At 43.9% G+C, this 21,899-nt stretch overlaps 1 protein-coding gene across 1 annotated transcript in view; it reads left to right on the top strand.

Annotated features, from left to right (window-relative positions):
* NRXN3 (neurexin 3) overlaps positions 1–21,899 on the top strand; it is a 1,772,673-nt gene that overhangs the window by 1,240,155 nt on the left and 510,619 nt on the right. The window lies entirely within an intron of this gene.

Below are 21,899 nucleotides of genomic sequence, written 5' to 3'. Positions count from 1 at the left end.
CAGCTCCCCGTGCTAGAAACTGCTAGCGCAGTTTCGTAGACGAGGGGGTTAGAGTTGCGCTGTACGAAAGTCAACATCTCGCACGATGGTGAAATTGATTGTAACGGAGTCCGATATGAATTGTGCAACGTTCTTATAGAGTCTTCTTTCCAAAGTTTCTTCCGAACAATCGAGCAATTACAACATTAGGTGAAGATGTTTTGTTACTGTGGTGCAACGTGGAAGGTGATCGCCGTCACAAATTGTCAGTTTTACAATGCCTCTGAGTTCAGTTTAGAAAGAAAAACGCAATCAAGCTTGTGCTGAGGTCAACACACAAACTGAACAGCATCGTAAACGTGAATCTCATTCAGAGGAGATCATTATTAGCCAGAATTAGCTGTAATTGAAAACTGGTTGATTTGGAAACAGGACATGGCTAAATAGCCAGGGGAGATCTCACAGCCCAGCTTTCCGGAAGGATTCCTTAAATCCCATCAAAACACCCTGCTGTACTTTTTAAATGCATGGCAAATGATGATTCTTCTGTCACTAGGCATGTATCTTTGAAGATTTTTCATTCCTCCTAAAACCTGCTCTGGAGCTTGAGAACAAAAGAATAGCCATACTGGATCAGACTAAAAAAGTGGCCTGTTTCCAAAGGTGGCCAACCAGGCCACAAGTATCTGGTAGAATCCCAAGATTCCATACCACCGACTTCAGGCATAAGCAGTGGACTAGAGAATGACATGGGGATAAAATTTCCTGTTCCTGAAATCTCCGTCCTCATCTGCACAAGCCTCAAACACTTTAAAATCATACGTGTTCGAGGCTTGTGCGGTTAAGGCAGAGCTTACAGGAATGGGGATAGCGACAGAGATAGCGACAAAATTCACAGGGACGGGACGGGGAAATTGAGTTCCTGCGGGCAAATTTGTCCCTGTGTCTTTCTCTACAGTGCATTTCCTCAAGTCTACTTAACAATCAGTTTATGGATTTTTCCTCCATAAACCTTTTTTTAAACACAATTATAGAATGACTTTTACCACATTCCGTGGCATCAAATTCCAAAGCTTAATTATGTGCTGAGTAAATAAATATTCTTAGATATATTTTAAATGTATTACGTAATGGCTTCATGGCGTGACCCCTAGTCTTTGTTGATGAGGAAATACTAAGATGGAAATTAAGTAAATTAGGGGCCCTTTTACTAAAGCTTACCGTGTGCTAAGGGCCAAATGGCCCTTAAGTATAAAATAGATGATGTTACAATAGTCTAAAATGGATAAAACTAATGCCTGCACCAATAGGCTGAACGATAAAGGATCCAAATATTTTGTTATGGTTCTTAATTTCCACAATGTAAAAAAGCATTTTTGTACCACTGAGTTCGTGTGTTCTGCTTGTATTAAATGTCAGTCTAGCGTGAATCCCAGAATTTTGATAGATTTAATAATCGGGTAGTCACGGCCAATGAGTTTGTTATTTTGTCGTTGGGACGAGCCAAGAAAAGTTTGGTCTTTTCCGTTTTGAGTTTCAGTTTGGAATTAATTGTCCACTGTTCTATCTGAGTCATAATAGAAGATATCTGATTTAAAATTTCAGAGGTAAAATTATTTCGAGGGATTAAAATAGAAATGTCATCTGCGTATATATAAAATTATACGTTCCTCACTTTTCTATTGCAATTGTATTTCTCCCCCCTTTCCTCATGTATCTATGGCCTACGGGTCAATATTTACCCAGTTTGTATGGTCTGTAGTCCTGTAGTTTTTATAGGAAAGTATGTTTAATTGTTATTTTTGTTAAAATGTTAATATTTTTACTCTGTACAACGCTTTGTAGAATCGAAAAGGCGTTTAATCAAAAATTGAATAAACTATAAACTATAAACTATAAAATTTTACATTTAAACTCTAAAGGGGAAATGTAGGCATGGCGAGGGGGTGGAGTTTGGGCATGGATTGAGTCAGGCTTAATAGACGACTCCTACTGGCACCTAAGTCGATTTCGGCACTGCTAGACGTGATTCTACAAACGACACCTGCATTAGGCGCTGTTTACAGAATCTGGCTCATAGGTATAAAATAGGACACTTGGGACTAAGTTCTCTAAACGGTGCCTTAACTCAGTGTTTTTCAACCGCTGTTCCGCGGCACACTAGTGTGCCGCGAGATGTTGCCTGGTGTGCCGTACGGTCAGGGCCGCCATCAGGGCAGTACCACCAGTCCTGCATTCAGGGGCCCCGGGCTCCCCCAGGGTCCTAGGCCACAGTCTAGGGAGAGGGGCGATCCGCCCCACGTGGACAGGAGAGAGCTGGACGGGGGACCCGCGGAGTTCAATACATCTCGAGCCGCGAGGCTCGTCTTCTGTTCCTGCCTGCCCTGCAGCTAACATATAGCCGATCGCAAGCGTTCCCCGATGTCAGCGCTGACGTCGGAGGGAGGGCTTAAGCAAAGCCTGACCTCCGACGTCAGCGCTGACGTCGGAGAATACTTCCGTTCGGCTATTTGTGCGCGGCAGGGCAGGCAGGAAGCAGAAGACAAGCCTCGCAGCTTGAGCTTCGTTTTGCTGATAAAGTTGCAAAGATGGGCTGGGAGGCAAACACGTAACACAAAAGGGGGGAGGGAGTGCGTTTTGGACACAAGGCATGAACTTGGGAGAGAGGAAGGGAGGGAAAGAGATGCTGAGGTGGGGGAGGGAATGGGTTTTTGGACACAGAAGAAATGGACTTGGGAGAGAGGAAGGGAGGGAAAGAGATGCTGAGGTGGGGGAGGGAATGAGTGTTTGGACACAGAAGGCATGGACTTTGGAGAGAGGAAGGGAGGGAAAGAGATGGTTGTGTACACGGGGAATAGAAGAAAGGAGAATTTTTGGTCATAGGGAGGGAGTGAGGTACAGATAGTGGCATACCAGGGTGGGGGGGGGCGGTCTGCCCCACCCCGGGTTTACATCCCAAGGGAGTGCATAGCTGGCCACCCTCCAGTGTTGTCCCTAGGCCGGCAAACTGCGGCTCTTTAGCCACTTGAGTGCCACCGCCGCCATCGGGAACAGGCCGGCGCCAAGTTCTCCCTGCTTTTCCCTGTGGGGCCGGCCAACTCTCGCCACTCGCGTCAATTCTGACGTCGGAGAGGACGTTCTGGGCCAGCCAATCGCTGCCTGGCTGGCCTAGAACGTCCTCTCCGACGTTAGAATTGACGACGGGTGGCGAGAGTTGGTCGGCCCCGCGGGGAAGAGAAGCAGGGAGAACTTGGCAACGGCCTGTTCCCGATGGCGGCGGTGGCACTCAAGTGAATTACTTTATATATAGTCAATATAGGCACAGAGTTAAATTTTTTAACATTTTCTAATGGTGGTGTGCCTCGTGATTTTTTTCATGAAACAAGTGTGCCTTTGCCCAAAAAAGGTTGAAAAACACTGCCTTAACTTAGTAGATGCCCTACCAGCGCCTGAGTTAAGTGCAAAACACCATTTAAAAGAGGCCTTAAAAGGCACCTATCGGAGTCTAAAAAAAATGGCACTGGAATTGCGCTTGCAGAGGTGCTAACGCCACTGTGTGCATGGCCAACGCCGGAAGTGGCAGGAGGCGCCGTAAAGCGCTTGTGTAGGCGTGATTCACTTCAAAAGTAGGTGCCAGCCATGTAGGCCTTGAAAACCCTGGCCTCTGTTTCCGGCCTTTGTCGGAGGCACGGTTCTCTAAACGGCGCTGTCGCGTGACTGACACACGCTTGGCGGCCGCCATTTCAAGAATCCGGGCCGCGGTGTTTCGCCTGTACTCGGATCCATTATTACCTTTTGCTAAGCTTTAATAAACATGCTGCTATGTTAATTATTTTGTGGTCTTGTTATGTCCTGTTTATTTTATCATTAGTGTTATATTTTAGGTGGTTTACTTGATTTTGAGACTGATGATGTACAAAGAATATCATTTTAGCTTTTATTATTTATAGTCTACCTTATCCAAGGCAAATTACAATTATACATTCATAAAATCAAAAATCAAACACATATAAAAAGAATGACTAACACTAGCAGAACTCTGCAATTTGACTCCTATATAACCTCGGCTACCATGACCCCACTACTCCAATGCTCTATGCAGCTCACTGGTTACCAGTCAAAAAAGCCCTGGTCATGACACACAAGAGATTCTACCCAAAATCCCCAGCCTACATACATCCAAGCTACGCCTATACACCCCTAACCGCCCCCTCCGCTCCAAAGCAGAACAAAGACTCAGCATTCCCGCAGGGAGATCCCTCCGAATGAGTACGGTGTACCAAAGATCCTACAGACATTTCCTACCACAGCTATGGAACCGACTACCCACACAGATAAAAGGCCGCTAGACTCACTAATGACCTTCCCCAGAGCAGTAAAGACCTTCCTCTTCCGCCAATCGGGCCATTAAAAACTGCCTCCTCAATATACTTCTCCTAGTACTCTTCGCTGTGACCAGTCTGGTCTCTAGAATAAGCTCCGTTATTGTCTACTGTAACCTATTTGTTGTCATGACTAGTCTGTATTCAAACGACTGTGAATGTCTATTTGTAACCCATTCTGAGCTTTTGGGAGAACGGGATAGAAATCGAAATAAATAAATGCCAACAAAAAATTACAACCTTAGAAATATATCACTACTGTTTTACACTTTGATGTAACCATCTACTCTTATTGTAAACTGCCCTGGGTGTAAGATAGCGGCTACTGTAAGGGTAGCACAGTGGTACGGTAATAGAAACATAGAAACATAGAAATAGACGGCAGATAAGGGCCCACGGCCCATCTAGTCTGCCCTAATAGCGCTTCAATTGTCATTGCATTAGGTTTTTTTATTTTGCATGTCTGAGTTGTATCCCCATTCCTCTTCAGTAATTCTCCTCTCGTATCTCTCCCTATACTCCTTCCCGGGAACTCCATTCATTGCGTATGTCTCTCTTCTCTAGACCCTTCTCCTCTACTGCTAGCTCCAGACTCCGTCCCTTCTGTCATGCTGCACCGTCTGCCTGGAACAGACTGCCTGAGTCAGTAGGTCAAGCTCCGTCAATGGCAGTTTACAAATCTAGGCTAAAAGCCCACTTTTTCGAGGCCGCTGTTAATTCTTAACTCCCATTCACTTGTACAGTACCCATGTCTGTTTTATCATTCCCTCTGTGAGAAATTCCCCAACGTTTGTTTTAATTAGATTGTAAGCTCTATTGAGCAGGGATTGTCTCGTATATCTTAATGTACAGCGCTGTGTACATCTAACAGCGCTATAGAAATGATAATTAGTGGTATTGTACATTGATCACTGGAAAATAGCAGGGTGTAAGTTTTTGAAAAAAAATAAATATATAGTGGAATCGGAGAAGACTCAGCCATTACTCCCGCCCTTTTTCTCGTAATTTGGGACCCTTTTATGAAATTGCGGCACTTTTACATAACATGCCATAACATCACATTTGCATACCGCAAAACCTTGCAGTTCTATGCGGTTTAACCAACTAAGAAGACGGTATCATCTTGGGGATTAACAAGTCAATTCTCCAGGGAGGAGGGGGAGGAAATGATTGTTTTATGTATTACTTGTATATTTTAAAGGGTGACGGGATAATCGCGTGCCAGACGCCAGCGCACCGATAATCCAGCGCCGACAATTCGGCGCAAGACAGAAGCACGCGGGGGAAAAAAATAATTTTTAAAGAGCTCCGACTGGGGGTTTGGGGTGGCAACCCCCCCCCCACTTTATTGGTTAGGATTCGTGCTGCCATTGCGGGGGGTGTGGGGGGTGAAACCCCCCCCATTATAGAGAAAATGGAACTTTTTCTGAAAAAAATCAGAAAAAGTTCTGTTTTCTCTGTAATGGAGGTTTCCAACCCCCCGAACCCCCCTCCAACAGCAACGCGAACACTAACCAATAAAGTGGGGGAGTTGCCACCCTAAACTCCCCGTCAGAGCTCTTTAAAAATTACATTTTCCCCTGCGCGCTTCTGTCTTGTGCCGAATTGTCGGCGCGCTAGCGTCTTACACACTACTGACTATAAACCATTTTAAAGTGTGTTTTAGGCACTGTTTATGTTCAATTAATTGTTTTGCACTGTCAAAGTTTGAAAATCAATAGAAATTTTAAAAAACAACCACCACCAAAAAACAAGTCAATTCTCCAGGAATTTTGCAAATAAACTTGATGTTAACAATTTTGCTAAAATGCAGACAAGATGAAGAAAGAGATCATAGTCTGCTAAACTCTGTATCCCAACTGGCCGCTTGGTAAGACGGCAATCTTTGTAAAAAAAATCTCGTATGTGAACAACCACGAGCAGAAGGGAAAACAAAGAACGCAACGGCTCGCAATGAGCGATTGGGATTGATGAATGTAAATTGATCAATGAAATAATTGGGTCTTTTCTTGCATTAAAGCCATTTTTCCCGCAGAGGCAAAATGGCCACATTTCAGAATTTTTTAAAAAATTAATGGCCACATTCTAATTTTCCCGTTTGCGCGTACACTCCTACTACGTACTACCTGTTTTGTAGGTGGTAGGACTCATTGGCTAAACCTGCTGACACGCACCTGAGCCCAAAAAATACATTTTATTTTTAGCGCTTGCACAGGGCAAAATTACCACAGGACATCTCAGTGCACCCCGTAGTATTCTGCTTTTTTGCTGCGGTACCATGTTAGTGCGTGCGTGCCTGTGTAGGGTTGCCAGATTTTACTATAGTAAAATCCGGACACCTAGACCTGCCCCAGCACTGCTCAGTTCCACCCATCCCTGCTATGACCCAGCTCCACCCCAGTCCCGCAGCCTGCTCTTGTCGGACAGGAGAAAATCCGCGCGCGTGCGGATTTCCACCTTCCCGACATGAATTAGAGGAGGCTTTTCAAAACCCGGACAAAGTGCCTCGAAAAGACGTGTCCTCGAAAAGAAGGGCATGTCTGGGAAAATCCAGACGTCTGGTAGCCCTACGCATGTGTCGTGTATTAGTACGTATAGAAATGGATGTGTCTGGATGTGGATGTCGCAGTCAGAAGGATGCATCGCAGCCCGTCCAAAGACAGCTTGTGAGCAAATGAGTTGGTTTTTTTTTTCTCTCTGGCACACAAAAGCCTCGATCGTGGTCTGAGCAGCACCTTAGCATTGATGGAGAGGAAAATGAGATGCATTGGGCTGTGAGACAGACGCACAGTGCCACAACTCTGTGCCAGCTACTCGTTTTCGGGAAAGAATCATGGCCCCAGCCTGCTCCTCACATAAAGAAAGCAGCAAATACATCCTTGTTACAAGGACACTCCCCTTTCCAGCATCCCACTGTCCCTCCCTGTACCAAGAATTTCTTTCCTGAGGTCTAATTGGTCTCCAGGCTGCTTTTAGGAGAAGTCGCCTCTGTTGGATAATGTCTGTCATCTTTATTTAGATTTCTATCTCATGCTCCCAACAGCTCAGGACATTCACAGTGTGGGAAGAGGACACGAAGCTAAACGCAGGGACAACAGAGGACAAAAGAACTGAAAAAGGAAAAGAGGATACCAATAGATGCATACAAAGAGACAGTTTCCTAACTATATAGGGACGAGAGGTTAAAGAACATAGTTTTCGAAGGGGTCATTCAGTATCTTTGGCAAAAAGGAAGGTCTTTGTTGCTCTCCGAAAGGCCATTAGCGAGTCCAGTGGCCTGATCTGAGTAGTTGGCTCCACTCATACAACATAAGTCCACTTCATAAATAATAACCATGCCTACACGGGTCGTGTTTCGGCTTTTTATAGCCTTCCTCAGGGGTTCTTAAAATGCAGTAACAGGCATTTAAAAAAACCCCTGTAAGTCTTTTAGATGAGTGCTTGTTAAAAATGACGGTTGCTGCACTGGCATTTTCCGAACCACGGCCCATGTAGGGTCTGGTCATTATTTATGCAGCGGACTTATGTTGTATGAGTTTGACTTTTAGCATGTTGTGATATTTTTGAACTGTGTTTCGTACCAATAAACTTTACCATTTTAGACTCTTGGAAGCCCAGAAACTGGTTTCCACATTTTGTTTTTAGCACTACCCGATCCTCAGGGACAGGGCCTGAGGAGTCTCAACAAATCAGGGCCTTCCAGATGTCCTTCACGGGCTGCAATTGTCCTGCTCACACTTGTTCCTGTGCACGTTTGTTGGAGCGATTTGTCGGTGTACCCTAGCAAACACATTTAGGGGGGCGGGGGTCGCTTGTTGTATAGAAAATTTACAAAGTCTTATTGTGGCTGTTTGTATATTCCTTCACAGTGACTAAGAGCTGCTGGGAGGGGGGTGGGGAGAGAGCGCAGGCAGAGGGATAGTTGTGCCAACGAGATTTCTCATTCCTGAAAGCCGGGGCAGAGTTTGGTGCATCAGGCACATCCCCAGTCCTCTAGGCGATGCTTCTTGAGAAATGGCAGTTTCCTCTTTTGAATGCACTAGAGACTCTACCAGTGCTCATGAGGGCCCAGTAACTGTCAGGTTCAGGGTTTATAAGAAAACCAGTTCACGAATGATCCAAATGAAAGTGGAAGTGAGTGCTGGAGGCCGCCCTTCAGCCTGTGGAAATCACTTCAACAGCTTCCCAGCATGCCCTGGGCCTCACTGTGGATAAAGACTTCTCCCACCTTGGCTTGATTACTCTGACTGACAGCTGCTCATTCAGGCTTAAGTTCTTAACAGCTCATTATCTGCTTTTGTGCAGAAAGTCTGCAGGGTTTTACTTTTCAACAGCTTCTAGAAAAGGCATGCAAACAGAAAGCAGCGAGGGGAAGGGAGGGAGAGCCCTTACATGATGAGAAACACAAAATAGGCACAGCAGAGCGCGAGGCAGAACCTGCTGCTAAAGACCATTATTTACCAGCATGGAGAAGAGCGCTCAATTTACAAACCCAAACCGTTCCCACCCAGCATCAGAGTATACTCGGAGGCAAGGAACTTTCTCACTCACACACTGTTCTGCACCTGCCCCCTGCAACGCCACTGAATATTCATGTGTCTGGGGCGACAATGGGAGAGCAAAAGCACGTATGAGTGGGGGCAAAGAGGGGATGCATAGAATGCAAGAGATTTATGTGTACTTCCAATCTTTCTTGTCAAGATCGTTCAGCTGTATAAAGGGCATTGTTTTTTTTTAAAAAAAATCTTTTAGTGTAAAGGCTTTGCACTCCTTAGGGTGTTGCAGAAAAAACATAAAAGGGAGCTCATTAAAGTGGTCCTAAGAGCATCCTGTATGTCCACATATTTGTGGAAGACCCTTCACTAAAAAGATAGTATGAGAAGGCGTAAGCAGTAGAAGAACGAAGGTGTTGATGCCCCTGTACAGGTCGCTGGTGAGACCCCATTTGTTCAGTTTTGGAGACCATATCTGGTGAAGGACACAAAAAGGTTTGAAGCGGTCCAGAGGAGGGCGACGAAAATGATAGGAGGTTTGCAACAAAAGACGTATGAGGAAAGACTGGAAGCCCTGAATATGTATACCCTAGAGGAAAGGAGGGACAGGGGAGATATGATTCAGATGTTCAAATACTTGAAGGGTATTAACGTAGAACATAATCTTTTCCAGAGAAAGGAAAATGGTAAAACCAGAGGACATAATTTGAGGTTGAGGGGTGATAGATTCAAGAGCAATATAAGGAAATTCTTCTTTATGGAGAGGGTGGTGGATGCCTGGAATGTGCTCCCGAGAGAGGTGGTGGAGAGGAAAACGGTGATGGAGTTCAAAGAAACGTGGGATGAACATAGAGGATCTAGAGTCAGAAAATAACATTAAATATTGAACTAAGGCCAGTACACGGTCTGTATATGGCTGTTTGGGGGAGGATGGGCTGGAGAGGGCTTCAATGGCTGGGAGGGTTTAGATGGGCTGGAGTAGGTTTTAACGGAGATTTTGACAGTTGGAACCCAAGCACAGTAACGGGTAGAGCTTTGGATTCTTGCCCAGAAATAGCTAAGAGAATCAGGTTGGGCAGACTGGATGGACCATTCGGGTCTTTTATCTGCCGTCATCTACTATGTAATCTTTGTACTTCTTGAAAGAGTGACCAGTTGCTTTGCATTTACCTATTCTGTCCCACTCATGATTTTAAAGACCTCTCAGTAACCAAGGGGTCCTTTTACTAAAGCTTAGAGCACGCTACATACTGCGTGTCTCATTTTATATCTATGGACCACCTGGAATTTACTGCACGTTAATAACGGTTATTGCGCACTAAGCTTCGGTAAAAGGACGTCTAATGAAATAAAAATTGCTCATAGCTCTCTACAGTTCACTGCGTCGGGCAAAAATGCACCTTGTATGATATTTGGGTGGATAAAAATGCTTGAAAACCCGTAACGCTGCACCCAAAGTTCAACAAGAGGTCAACAGTCATGCTATGGAGTTGACCTGGCGATGTGCAACAGGATTGAACGATGACCTCGCCACACTCCTGTACTCCGCAATGGCCTCTGTTGACTTCTGTTTCCGCAGTGTCAGAGCAGGTATGGAGCGCCTCACCCTTAATGTCATGTACGAGCATATGAAGATCGAACGCCACTGAAATAGCAGGTGAAGTCATTTTTCAAGAGCTCAGAGGAGACAGGGTGACACTATGGCTGGCTTATTAATAATTGATACATATCTGTAATAGATTCTGTTGGCATAATTAACCTTCTGATTTATTTGAGAAATGTGTACTTTTTTTTTTTAATTATTATTTTAGGTTGCAGACTCCAGGCTAAGGTGTAAATTAAATCCGAGACGAAGCGGTAAGGGCTTTGGAATAGGTTAAGTGTAGAAATTGAAGCAGAAAGCCAGCCTTTTAGCATTCACGGTGCACTCCTGGCTTTCAAAGTCTAGTTGTTCTCGGGGGTCTTCTGTTTTTAATACCTCAGCTGGTAATGTATGGGTAAGGACCAGAGAGCCAATAAAGGAGATGTGTATAAAAGAGAAAAAGATGAAGTGGGAGAGAGGGAAGGGCTTTATCACACGATGGCAGCGTGCTCCTTTAATGAAATCATGCTTGTCGAGCCTCGGGCGATCCCACTGCTTCTCTCTTGTGGGCTGTCAGGCAGCCTAATGTTTTTCACACAGCTGGAAGAAAGAGGCCTGGGTTGGAGAAGTTTGATCTGCTCACTGAAATCTGCCTAATGTTCGAGGCACGTGACACAGGAAGGATCTCCATTTGCCAGCGCGGTTGTGTCAGAGTTTGCCAAAGGTGGCCCATGTGAAAGTAAGATCCAGTACGTGAGACTGAAGGCCAATGACTAGGTTTTTCTTGTGGCGTGTCTGAAAGCTTTTGGACTTTCTTTTTTTTTTTTTATTTATTAATTTTTTATTCATTTTCAAAAATACATTAAGTGTGAAATATATTCATTCACATTAACAATAAATTCATCACTTACAAACAATCATTGATATATTTCATAAATTCTTATCCCTTTCCCTTTCCCATCTCTCCCTCCCATATATTCCATTATCATATAAAACATATAATAATAAACTTCCCCCCCTCCCTATACCTTAAGTTGATAAATATAAGGGAAACAAATTCAAATTAATCTTTACAATACTTTGTCAATGGTTTCCACACATCCTGAAACTTCTTAAAATATCCCCTTTGTAATGCAATAAACCTTTCCATTTTATAGATATGGCATAAAGAATTCCACCAAAAGTTATAATTTAATCTCCTCCAATCCTTCCAATTATATGTAATTTGCTGAATGGCAACACCAGTCATTATAAGTAGTAATTTTTATTATTCGCAGAAATCTGACTTTTTGCTCTCATTTCCATACCAAATATCACAGTATCGTAGGATAATGCCACTGGGTTATCTAATAAATTATTATTTGGTCCCAAATTGATTTCCAAAAATTCATAATACATGGGCAATGAAACAATAAATGATCTAAAGTTCCTACTTCTAGATGACAATGCCAACATCTATTAGACAAAGAACTATCTAATTTTTGTAACCTAACAGGGGTCCACAACGCTCTATGCAACAGAAAAAACCAAGTTTGTCTCATAGATGCTGACACCGTACATTTCATCCTCCAAGACCAAATTTGTGGCCATTGAGATGCAGTAATTTCATGCTTAATCTCAATGCTCCAAATATCTTTTAAACCAGTTTTTAATTTCTTTTTATTAAATCCACATAACATTATGACGTCATAGGAAACAGAAAAACCACAGGTTTGGAGACAAGTATTAGATTCAAGATTGCAAGCGGGATCTCTGAGGAAGCGAAAGCGGCGAAACGCGTCAGGACCCAGCTAAATCAACGCTATCTGAATTTTTCAGCTAAGTTACTATTTTTGAAGTTCATCTATTGGAAATCACTTAAGAGTTGGACAATATTTTGCATTTCATAGACGATTGAAAATTATGAATTTATTTATTAAGCACTTCAAAAAATCTTTATTTATTAATCTTTATTTATTAAGCACTTCAAAAAATGATAGATACCATAAGAGTCTCTTTAGGGGTTTAGTCCCCACATTGAGGTCTTAAATTCCATCTTGGATTCTGAGCACCGTTCAAGGTTAAAAGTTATTTGAAGTAGCTTTATTGTTCCTTTACCAGTTTGTTAGTTGCCACTACCTTTTAGGAACAATTTTCTTGATTTTTTACTATCACCCAGTCGTTTATATTGGGATGCTTCAGTTGCAACCATTTGCATTTGGACTTTCTGTTGCAAAACCACTGAAACAAATATTTTGGGGGGCAATATGAGGTGCTCTGGATAAGATGTCAAATAGCCTGCTGTAAGAATAAATGCAACCACCAAGTGAAGCCTTGCGCTTCCCTATCTCAAAGAAAGATGTCATCTTTAGTGCATGCTAAATCAGTTAGCACGTCTTAATAAAAGGATCCCTTAGACCACAGGGCTTTATCATGACCAGATTAAAAAATATATTTTGTATTTCAAGTTTATTGAATTTTGATAGACCGCTTATCTAAAGAAATCTAGGCGGTGTAAATAAAATATTTAAAAATAATACGAATAGACTTTTTACAAATAAACCAAATTGGGAGGAGGGGAAGAAATGCAATGTATAGAAAAGAAAGAGGGGGAAAGGGGGAGAACACAAGAGGAGGGAGGAAAACGTGTTCTACTGAACCCTAATAGCTGTAAACGTCTTTAAATAAGAATGTTTTTAGTTCTGATTTAAATCTGGGAAAGGACTCTGGCTGACTGAGGTGAATAGGCCGCCTTCCATATGCCAATGACTTCATTAGTTCTCCTACAGATCATCGGCTATCAGCCATTCTCTGATCTTATACAATGTATATAGTAAAGCACCTCAACAGTTCTGCTGCCAGGTAGAGAATGGCACGGGGACAAGTTTGTCTCCGTCCCTGCGGGAACTCAATTTCCTTGTCCCGTCCCCGTGAGTTATCTCGCTGTCCCTGCCCCCTTCCTGTAAGCTCTGCCTTAACCACACCAAGCCTTGAACACGTGGAGGGAAATAATTAAAAAAAAAAGTTTATGTCCCCTTTTGGCCTAAGTCCCTAAACGCTGAAAGTAGGCAGCAGGGAAATGTCCATTCTCAAAAACACCCTGTCCAAAATGAGATTTTTTTTGAGAATGGCCTACCTCTACGTTCAGCAGTTTAATCGCCCAGACCACATCAGGAAATGTAGCTAGAAAGCAAACAGGTCCTGTATCTCAGATTGGAGGCAGATAGTTCTAGAGGGTTCGGTGAGGAACAAGAAGGTTGGATAGAATATGGGGGTTCTATGACAGAATAAGAGAGTAAACCTTAGTTGGGTTTTCAAGATTTCCACAATGAATATGCATGAGATTGATTTGCATGCACTGCTTCCATCGTTTGCATTTTGGAAATCTTTAAAAAAACAAGTTGTGGGCCTCAAGGACAATGGTTACCCACCCCCATTGAGTTAAAAACTAGGAAGAGTATGTAAACTTTACTGGGCTAAGAAGTGGATGGATAAAATGAATTATTCTTAGTACGAAGGAGGATTTTATCATGAGGGTGGAGACAAGTTGTCCAAAGGACAGCTGATTGTCTAGAGGGGCATCCACAACACAGATGATACTTTCATCAGGATATAGTATATTAAGGCATAATGGAAAGTGAGGGAGAGCTATGTCTCCAGAAAAGGCTTGGTTCAGTATGAGTTTGTAGTATGAGGAAAGACTAAAACGGTTAGGGCTCTTCAGCTTGGAAAAGAGACAGCTGAGGGGAGATATGGTTGAAGTCTACAAAATCCTGAGTGGAGTAGAACAGGTACAAGTGGATCGATTTTTCACTCCGTCAAAAATGACAAAGACTAGGGGACACTCGATGAAGTTACAGGGAAAAACTTTTAAAACCAATAGGAAGAAATATTTTTCCACTCGGAAAATAGTTAAGCTCTGGAACATGTGGTAAGAGCATAGCTGGTTTTAAGGAAGGTTTGGACAAGTTCCTGGAGGAAAAGTCCATAGTCTGTTATTGAGAAAGATATGGGGGAAGCCACTGCTTGCCCTGGATCAGTAGCATGGAATATTGATACTCTTTGGGATTACGGAATCTTGCTATTCTTTAGGATTCTGAATGGAATGTTGCTACTCTTTGGGTTTTGGCCAGGTACTAGGGACCTGAATTGGCCACCGTGAGAATGGGTTACTGGGCTTGATGGACCATTGGTCTGACCCAGTAGGGCTATTCTCATGTTCTTAACCATGTTATTGGGATCAAGTTTTTGCTAATGTCGGCAATGTCCTTGATCTTGACTGGATTGTAAGGCTCAAGAAATGAGAGAAGCTGGACACAAATGGCACAGAGAGAGACTGTGAAGACGAGAAACTGAGTTATAGTAGGTAGGGGAGAAGAGGCAAGGAAGAAATTAAAACATTGAAAAGGATGGGCGGAAGAATAGAGCTTTGTGGGGCCGCACACTGTGAAGGATGTGGTGGAGGTCTCATTGTTTCAGAGGACTCAAAAGTTCAGTTCTCTAAGGAAAGCAAAACCAGTTAAGCACCAGACCCTCTTCACTGATTTCCTACAATCTATAGTAGTATTCAGGGCCGCCATCAGGGCAGTACTACCAGTCCTGCATTCAGGGGCCCGGCGGTGACAGGGGGCCCGGGCTCCCCCAGGGTCCTAGGCAGTGTTCCCTCTAAGGCAGCGGTCTCAAACACGTGTGGCCCGCGGTCTGGAGGCGATCATTCTCTTCCTTTTGGAGCAGCAGCCGGCTCGTTCGTTCAAAGCCGCGGGTTGGCGGCTCCTCGCGCTATCCACTCCTGCATCGGAAGCCTCTCTGACGTCGCACCATCAGAGAGGCTTCAGGCGCAGGCGCGGATCTCGCAAGGAGCCGCCACCCGCGGCTTTGAACGAATGAGCCGGCCAGACACGCTGCTGCTCCAGTGGCGTAACAAGGGGGGGGGGGGCGGTCCACTGTTCTCCCTAGAATGCGGCTCATCTAGAGCAGTGGTGCCCAACCTGCTTCCCTTCCCTTCTCACTGCTGCCATCGGGATCAGGCCGGCACCGTGTCTTTGATCTCCCTGCTTCTCTTCCCTGCAGGGCCGACCAACTCTCGCGGCGGCCCGACATCAATTCTGACGTCGAGAGGACGTTCTGGCTAGCCAATCGCTGCCTGGCTGCCCAGAACGTCCTTTCCGACGTTAGAATTGACATCGGGCGGCAAGAGTTGGTCGGCCCCGTGCAGAAGAGAAGCAGAGAGATTTTGTCCTGTTCCCGATTGCGGCAGCGGCAGCAGCCTATTCCGCGGCGGTGGTGGCATGGGGAGGTAGGAAGAAAGAAAGACAGAAAGAAGGGGGGGGAAGGGAGCCAAAAAAAAAAAGCAAAAAATGGGGCACGGAGGAAGGAAGGAAGAAACAAAGAAGGGGGGGGGACAGGGAACCAGAAACAAAGCAAAAATAAATGGGGCACAGAATCAGAGAAAGACAGACATAGAGAAAGAAAGAAAAAGTTGGGGGAGGGAATGAGGTCTGGAGGAGAGGAAGCATACAGGAGGCTGAAAGAAGGGAAGAAGTATTGGATGCACAGTCAGAAGAATAAAGTGCAGCCAGATGAAATTACCAAACAAAGGTAGGAAAATGATTTTATTTTCAATTTAGTGATCAAAATGTGTCTGAATTTATATATGCTGTCTATATTTTGCACTATGGCCCCCTTTTACTAAATCGCAATAGTGTTTTTTAGTGCAGGCAGCCTATGAGCGTCGAGAGTAGCGCTGGGCATTTAGCGCAGTTCCCTGCGCTAAAAACTGCTATTGTGGTTTAATAAAAAGGATGGGGGGTATATTTGTCTATTTTTGTATGGTTGTTACTGAGGTGACAATGCATAGAGTCATCTGCCTTGACCTCTTTGAAAAAACCCAGAATAGGAATGATAATTTAACATTTTCTCAGCGTATAGTGTGCTTTGTGTTTTTTAATTTTATTGTTGGTAGATCATTTTGACTTGGTCATTTTAAAGTAGCTCGCAAGCCCAAAAAGTTTGGGCACCTCTGAGCTAGAGCGTTGAAGCTGTGTATTTCTATTTTATCCCCCCTTTTACAAAACTGTGGAGCGTTTTTTAGCGCCAGCCGTGGTGGTAGCAGCTCTGATGCTCAGAATTCTATGAGCGTCAGGGCTGTTACCACTGTGGCTAAAATCCACACTACAGTTTTGTAAAAGGGGGAGGGGTTAGTTTGTGATGACATATTCCATACTAGGCGAAGGTGTTTTCTGTGTTCTGTGTGTTCGAAAGACATGGTTTTCTGTTAGGCTTGACGGTGTAGGATTGATCTGTGCTGGTCTGGCTTGTTTAGTTTTACAATGGGTGTATTGATGTACTGCTCACTGCAATATGTAAGATGCTGCCTTTTCCTAGGTACTCATGTGTGACGTGTGGTTTGTTACTAAAAATCATGTTTTTCTTACAGATGGGGAGGGGTGCCAAAAAAATGATGGGCCCCGGGTGTTACATATGCTACGTATGCCACTGTATGTAAAGATACTAGAAAGCTGGAGAAGCAAAAACTTTAAGTAAATTGTTATTCTTCTAAGTTTTGAGTATTTAACCCTCCCACAATCTCACGGGCACTCGTTTCAAGTTTCAAGTTTATTGAGATTTTGATTTAAACGCAATATCAAATATTTTCAATGTGTATAACAAAAATAAATTTGGGGAAATAAATAAACCATTTGAACAATAAACATACAAACATATCCATAGATGATTAAAATTACATAAGGAGTACAAGGATAAACTACATTTGTTTAAAAATGCGTCCTCCGCGCCTGCTCATAAATTTGTGGAGTATGTAACTTGTCACTCATGCATATTTTTTTTTTGCACATACCTCATCAATCCTTAGAGGAAACATTGGTCCTAGGCCACCATAGCACAAATTTCTGTATTATTCTTCTGCTGTGCACAACAATAAACACTGCTGTCATATTTTTTTTGTCCCCTGCCGATTTCCTGATTGCACCCCCCTGGACAAAAGTAGGGGGGAAGGGTGCGTGGGGGGCCCAATAGGATTGCTCAGTAAGGGGCCCAGAAATTTCTGATGGCGGCCCTAGTAGTATTGCCCATAAAATCAAGAGCAGCACTCGGGTACATTTGGCTTAATATAACTCTATAATGTAGTATAGAGGAGGAAAGTGGGGCTCACGGTGTCAGGTCAAAAACGCGCCGGGACAAAGGCGCGTGCAGACAATTGAGCACAGCGCGGAGGTGCGCGCCGCAGAAAATTACTGTTTTTACGGCTCCGATGGGAGGGCAAGGGGGGAACCCCCCACTTTACTTTATAGAGATCGCGCTGCGTTGTGGGGGCGTTGTGGGGGGTTGTAACCCCCCACATTTTACTGAAAACTTAACTTTTTCCCTGTTTTTAGGGAAAAAGTTAAGTTTACAGTAAAATGTGGAGGGTTACAACCCCCCAACCCCCCAACGCCGGCGCGATATCTATTAAGTAAACTGGGGGGGCTCCCCAACAAAACCCCCCCGTCGGAGCCCCTAAAAACTGTAATTTTCTTTGGCGCGCACCTCCGTCTTGTGCTCAGTTGTCGGCGCGCGCCTTTGTCTTTCGCCGAATTGTCTATGAACCGGGGCTCACGGGTAGAGATGCTGCCTCCGCACCCAGGGTTGTGAGATCAAATCCCAGTGTTGCTCCTTGTGACCCTGGGCAAATCACTTAATCCTCCAGTGCCCACCACTCTGAATGTCGGCTCTGAAATGCCAAAGCCACAAAACAGCAGTATAAAAGTCCCCATTCCCTTTCATCAAGCCCAGTATACTGTGGCCTACCTAGGTCCCAAGTACCTTTGCAGAAACCCAGAGTAGCAACATTCCAGAGCTGAGATTGTGATGTCATAATGCTTCATTCCACCAATAAGAGTCAGCCTCATCAGTGATGTCACAATGGCTTCATTGTCCTATACCTGGATCACATAAGAATTGCCACACTAGGCCAGACTGAAGATGTGGCTCACTGGTAGAGCTGCTGTCTCTGCACCCAGAGGTTGTGAGATCAAATCCTAGTGCAAGTCACTTAATCCTCCAGTGCCCACAGCTTTGAATGTCAAAGCTATAAAAAGGCAGTGTACAAGTCCCCAATTCTTTTTCCTATATATTACAATGTTGGAGAGGCAGTTGAACAGATTCTACTTGGTTCTGAATAAGGTTACATTAGAGAGAGAGATTTTTATTCCGCCATTACCTTGCGGCTTACAAAAGAGTTATAGAAGGTGGATTACAAAAGAAGATATCTGGTCATTTCCTGGAAATAATAGAGAGGAGATCAAGTAGTTTCGGGGAGTCGGGAAGGAGTAAGGAATGTGTGGTATTAAGACTTTTTCAGGGATTTCTTGAAGAGTATAGTTTTTATTTATTTTCTGAACATCTTGTAGTCTGGGGTCGTTATCAGTAGATTGGAGATCTGGTTGTCCAGTTTTGCAGCTTGAATGGCTAGGAGGCCATCGTATAGATTTTTCCGTTTAACTTCTTTGATCGGAGGATGTGAGTTTTCCTATGCCTGGTTGAGGTGGTTTGGATGAGGCAGTTGTTCAGATAGGTTGGGCTGTGTGCGTTTATAGTTTTAAATAGTAGGCAGTAGAATTGAAATTGCATTCTTGCCGGAATTGGAAGCCAGTGTGAGGTGAGGTAAGCTTCTGTGATGTGGTCGTGTTTCCTCAATAAGTAGAGCTGTGTTTTGAACTGTTGTAATTGTTTTGTCATTGTTGTCGGGCAGGGGAGATAGAGGATGTTGCAATAGTCTAGTAGGCCCAGGGCAAGATTAATTTGTCGAGGGCCCCTAGGCACACAAGTACACTGGGCCCCCTGCCCTGCCCCACCTCACCATGCGCCCAGGCGGAAACAGGAAGCTGCGTCAGAAGGAAGCTTTGGGCAAGCAGCACCGCTTGCACAATTACAGTTCCCGTTGCCTTTCTTACCCGCCTTGCTTGCTTGTCTTACTTTCCGTCGATGGGAGGGGGGAGGCGCGTTGCCGATCGGGTTGGGGGGGCCCATCGCCGTTTGGAAAAAACAGTGTTGATGCCCTCCTTCATCGGGCCCCCCCCTGACCATTTCGGGCCCTAGGCACGTGCCTACTTGGCCTATTGGTTAATCCTGCCTTGAGTAGGCCTAGGATTAGGGAAAACAACGTGAAAAACATAACAAAGAGGGCTTTCATTTCAAGCCAACGCAAAACTGGTGCGAGAAAATGATTTTTTTTCTCATTTCATTTTTAATGCCCACTTTGCGTTGTTTTAAGTTGACGTGCAAAAACCAAAGGGCAGCAAAATGAAAACTTTTTAAACAAAATGAGAAATGACTAAATAAAATGAAAGACATCCGGCATGCACGTCATTACTTCCGAACTGCCTCATTGTCTACCGGCGCTGAATACCAGAAATTCTATCCACTCTTTACAGCCCCAGAGGTTGTGAGATCAAACCCTAGTGCTGGGCAAGTCATTCAATCCTCTAATGTCAGCTCTGAAAAGCCCAAACCACAAAAAGGCAGTATGAAAGTTCCCATTCCCTTCTCTTTCCATTGTGTTTCAAGCTTTAGGTGATCCTGGCCTGAAATCGCTTGACTTTCATGCAGTGTTTTTTTTTTTTTTCTAATCAGAATTTGCTTCTTTCGACTCCCTTTCAACTGTAATTAGGCTAAAAAAAAACCCTTTCATGTGTGGCCCAGCTATTTGAAATGTGATTCCTAGGGAGCTTCGATTAGTGAAAGATTATATTATTTGCAGGGAGCTTGGCTTTTTACTCCAGTTTTTGATTAATCTATTTATTTTCTGTTTAGTACTTGTAACCCTTTCTTGCCTGGTGAGCATCAAGCGGATTACTTTCGGTAAAACTTTATAGCTGTTATGGAGAGTCAGGGTTGGGACCAGCTTTTGCTAGGAGGTCACTGGCCAGATAATCAACTCACCCCACACTCCTCTTGCACTCAATATGTCGGTCCAGGCCAGAAGTTTATTCTGAATCAGAAGGGATTTACTTAAGCTGGTTTCTTCAGGCCCAAAAACATAGGACAAATTCTCAGCATCAATTATATACTGTATAGGTGGAGGTAAAGAAGAAAAAATACTTCTAGTCTCTAGTAGGTTTCCTACAGCTTTTCTCTTTCCAGGGGCCCCTTTCCTAGAGGCAAATTTTTCAATCAGTCCTTTTAGGGCTCTCTGAACCTTATATGGTACAAAATTCTTAATAGAGGAACTTAGCTCTTGGAGTTCTTTATCTTTGTGGGTCTTCAGGCGTTTCCTCTAGTCTCCTCCGGTTCCTTCAGTCTTGATTACCTTTTTCTTCTCAAACTAAGCAAATTGGGGTTGCAGGGGATGGTATTGAAATGGTTCACAGAGTTCTTAACCAAAAGAACATATGAAGTAAGAAAAGGTAATAGCAATTATCCCAGGACAAGCAGGCAGGTATACTCACTAGCAGTGTTCCCTCTAAGCGGGCGGGTGTTGTGAGCAAACTTTTTTCACCGTGAGCCAAAAATATCGGGCGCCAGCAAGTTATGAGCCAACTCGCCCGATTCTCCTCTCGCCGCCCTGCCATCTGCCGTACGCCTCTTCCGATCGTGCGCTGTGACGAGAAACGTGTGCGCTGCGATGTAATATTTTGTGCGCCAGCGCACGCCAGCGCAGCTTAGCGGGAACACTGGTTCAAATGGTTTTATTTATTTCCCCAAATTTATTTTTGTTATACGCATTGAAAATATTTGATATTGCGTTTAAATCAAAATCTCAATAAACTTGAAACGAGTGCCCGTGAGATTGTGGGAGGGTTAAATACTCAAAACTTAGAAGTTTTTGCTACGCCAGCTTTCTGGTATCTTTACATACAGTGGCGTACCTAGCATATGTAACATCCGGGGCCCATCATTTTTTGGCACCCCCCCCCATCTGTAAGAAAAACATGATTTTTAGTAACAAACCACACGTCACACATGAGTACCTAGGAAAAGGCAGCATCTTACATATTGCAGTGAGCAGTACATCAATACACCCATTGTAAAACTAAACAAGCCAGACCAGCACAGATCAATCCTACACCGTCAATCCTAACAGAAAACCATGTCTTTCGAACACACAGAACACAGAAAACACCTTCGCCTAGTAAGGAATATGTAATCACAAACTAACCCCTCCCTCTTTTACAAAACTGTAGTGTGGATTTTAGCTACGGAGGTAACAGCTCTGATGCTCATAAAATTCTGAGCATCAGAGCTGCTACCACCAAGGCTGGTGCTAAAAACGCTTCACAGTTTTGTAAAAGGGGGGATAAAATAAAAATACATAGACAAAGGTTAAATTGAACCAGCAAGAAGCTGGACTCTGCATACAATGCTTCACAGAAACAGTGACACATGTCTCCTAAAGCAATAAATAAATAGAAATTTTTTTCTACCTTTGTCTTCTGTGGTTTCTCCTTTCCTCATCTTCTTGTAACTCTCTTCCTTCCATTCACTGTC

Source organism: Geotrypetes seraphini, chromosome 7 (genome assembly GCF_902459505.1).
Source record: "Geotrypetes seraphini chromosome 7, aGeoSer1.1, whole genome shotgun sequence".
NCBI classification, from domain to species: Eukaryota; Metazoa; Chordata; class Amphibia; order Gymnophiona; family Dermophiidae; genus Geotrypetes; species Geotrypetes seraphini.
The sequence above is the reverse complement of the archived record's forward strand: the minus strand, read 5'-3'. Positions and strand labels throughout refer to the sequence as shown.